The sequence below is a fragment of the Pinus tabuliformis genome, chromosome 9 (assembly GCF_031772625.1).
Source record: "Pinus tabuliformis cultivar Carrire ecotype Pingquan chromosome 9, CPIR1, whole genome shotgun sequence".
NCBI lineage: Eukaryota > Viridiplantae > Streptophyta > Pinopsida > Pinales > Pinaceae > Pinus > Pinus tabuliformis.
This window is the reverse complement of record NC_142307.1, coordinates 1,530,339,206-1,530,342,793: the sequence shown is the minus strand read 5'-3', so window position 1 is coordinate 1,530,342,793 and position 3,588 is coordinate 1,530,339,206. Positions and strand designations below refer to the sequence as shown.

The following is a 3,588-nucleotide window of genomic DNA, read 5'->3' as shown; positions in this document are numbered from 1 at the left end:
TAGTAAGGCAACTAATGTCTGTATGAGCTTCAGATAATATTTGATGATCCCCAGCTGCTACTTCTAGGCTCTTGTTATTATGATAGAAATTCATGTGAATATGAAAGTCACAATTATCGAAGGGGGTTGATCTATAGTGTTTAGAGACATTGGAACCCAAACTGGAAATAATGAGTTTTAGGATCCAATGTGATAACTCCCTCAACTGGAATTTATATTCCTGGATATGCTCACTTCATCATTACAAATTATCAGAAACAACGAATGAATCACCAGCTCAACAAAACAACTTAATGATATGATAAACTTTAATGTAATGACTTGAGCCTTCCTTCAAATTCCATGTCAATGCAATTTCTAAATAGTACAAAGAACCTTTACACCATATCACCCACCAAGCTTAGGGTTCATAAACCAAACTTCTCCATTTCTCTAGGCAGTTTCTAGATTGAACAAAGGAGTAAGACGAAATGAAAGTAGAACCCACATAAGTTCTTTTAACTTTTCTATAATCATCATTATTTTTTTGTTAGCTTTAGTTTCAATGCACTATTGAGTTTGGATACATGTATTTTGACAACTAAACTTTTTTGGATAAATGTAAATACTATTTTCATAATTTTATTTAAAATAAATATAGTTTATTTGATTTTTTTTAAAGAGTTATATTATATTGTATCAACTGGTGAACGGGGTAGAACCCTTACATCAAGAGATGGATCTTCTTCTACCATAGACCATAAATTCTCACTAAACATTCTATTTTTTGTTGGTCTTTTCCATTCAAGGGTTCTTATATTATTTATCTTATATATATGCCAAAAAACTCCATAATATTTAGCAAAAAAACGTAACATTCAAATAGTCAATATTGCATGATCTCTAGCTTCCTTTTCCATGCTTTCTTTAGTTGTTTGTTCAATCTAAACTGCTTCTTCCTTCAGTGTATCAAAATCTCCCATAAACTGGTCGTAGAGGCCGCTAGCTTGTTGTTCTTCACTGGTGTCTAAAGGGAGGGGATCGTGAAGTCCATAGACTTATTTCAGAACTCCAACAGTTGCCGATTCCGCTTTGAGATCGATGCCATCCACATTAATTGTCAACGTGTCTAGTGTCTTTGCCAGCGTGGTCACCATAATATGGAGGCACTCCACTTCCTTCCTTAATTCTTCGACCTGGTGGTTTATCAGTGTAAAATGCTAATGAGCTTCCATAATAAACTGCTCTACGAGTTTTAAGATCAAGCCCAATATGTCCTCCAGTGCACTTAACAATAATTCCTTTATGCCATTCTCACTACTATCTGCACTCGGGGAAGCCATTTTGCTTAGCACTGAGACTTTAACCAATGTCATTGCGTAGTTTAGAGGGAGAGTACCTCTTATATACCACGTGTTCCTAGCTGTTGAAGCTCCAACAACCATCATTTCATAGTTAACGCTCTTGACCCACAACTGCATCGAAATACCACCAAATCCCTATAATATATTTTTTGTCCTATTTCCAACTTCGATCATACTGGAATGAATTGATATGGAAATGGCGTCGACAATTAATACCAATGACAATGCATTAATAAGGGGTAGTCTAATTCCCCACTTGTCCTCCCACATATTGTTTAACCTATAATTTCCTTATTTGTAAACCTCATCATGACACGACGTATTTTATTTTTATTTTTAAAATTTAAGAGAATTTTTTTATAAAATTGTATATTTCCATTATTTAAAAATTATTTTTAAATAAATAAATAAATTTAGTGACTTAATAATCCTATCTAAAATATTATAGCTATATAAATTACAAAGATTAAATTTACTATTCCAAAAATTCTCTACCAAAATTTCAATAAACTTGGAAAAAAATAACATCAAATAGTCAACTATACATTTCAAATATATGTAATATCATACAACAAAATCTAACTGCTCAAAGTGAACGTCAAAGCCTTGCTATTCTCATAGCAATAACACAAATATATAATAAATCCTTTCATGTGATCACAAATCCACTTGGCATCATCATTGCAGCTTGCAGTTTGTCATCAAAGATTCTTTGATTTATTAAGGGAGAAGAGACTTTGAAGGCAGGTCAGAATTCAATGTATTATTTAAGGGACAGAGACTATGAAGACACGTAATTAAACTTCATGATATATAAAGCATATATCATTGTTTTTTATTTTGTTGGTGAACAAGTCATTCTATTATCAAACATTAGAGGGGGCATAGGCTCAACCTAAATATGAAATTAAGAAAAAAAACAAACAAATTACTCGAGGAAGATTAAAAATCACTTATTACGTTGAAATCATCAACCATAGAGAGAATTTCCGTATAAAAAATCTTTGTTATAGGTATATTAAAAAAAATGGTGTAGTTAAGCCTTCAGTGTAACAAAATCAAGAAAATTAATGTCAAAGATACACTCTATAATTATATTAGTGTAAAATCTCAACCTTAAATCTATCAAACACAAAACACAGAGAAAAATGAACATAAATTTAAACCTGCTTTAAAATGCAAAAACTTTAAAAAGTTTTAAATCTCAAACATAATGCAATCATAATCATATACTATACTGATGTTTCTTGAGCATTGAATGTCGTTCAAAGTCCATTATATTCGGAAATAAGCATCACTTCCGCCTAAACTTGGCCCAACCTTCCTGAAGTACGCCCTCAACTCTTTGAATGTAAATGCTTTGTACACGCAGGGGCTTTTGTCATCAATCAATTCTTGAGGAGCACAAATGTCAGCTTCGTCTTGCACAAACATAAATAAGGCAATCGAAAACCTCCTCACTTTACATCCCCCATACACCATGCGGTGTTCTGCGCTACGGTATCTGCAATTACTCCACATCTGCCATTTACAAACATCATTCAATTATATTTTGTTCTACTTCTAAAACATATTTCTAATTTCTAAAGAAAGATGCGTTGTAGTGTTTGACCTGTAGACAGTCGCCGATATTAACAGTGAAGGATCCAGGCAAGGGCTTTGTATTAACCCACTCTCCTTCCTTTGTTCGAATCTGAAGACCACCAACATCATCTTGGTACAAAATAGTAAGGCACCCAATGTCTGTATGAGCTTCAGAGAATATCTGATGATCCTTAGTTGTTGCTTCCAGGTTTTTGTTATTATGATAGAAATTCATGCGGATTTGGACTTCACAATTTTCGAAGGGGGCTGATCTATAGTGTTTAGAGACGTCACCACCCAAACTGGAAATAATGAGTTTTAGGATCTCATGTGACAACTCCCTCAACTCGCTTTTATATTCTTGGATATGTTCGCTTCATCATAACAAATTATCAGACAAAATGAACAAAATAAATCACCAGTTCAATAAAACAACCCAATTATTTTGATTAGATGTTTCTAGAATCTTCATCATGTCTAATATATTACCTTAGTCTGATCTATCTATATAAAATCCGGTGAAACTCCTCCCTATTATTAATAAATTAACACTGAAATAAATTTATCCAAGTTAAAATGAAACTATATTAATATTGTATAATCTATATATAGCCATCAAAATTACATAATTTGAAAGAAAAAAAAAAAGGAAAATCAGTGT

The 3,588-nt window shown here is 32.6% G+C and overlaps 1 pseudogene; it reads right to left on the bottom strand.

The window, feature by feature from the left end:
• Window positions 1-1,037: 1,037 nt before the first annotated feature.
• LOC149154434 (C4-beta,C20-epoxidase pseudogene) lies at window positions 1,038-3,162 on the bottom strand (annotated as a pseudogene).
• Between the last annotated feature and the right edge of the window lie 426 nt (window positions 3,163-3,588).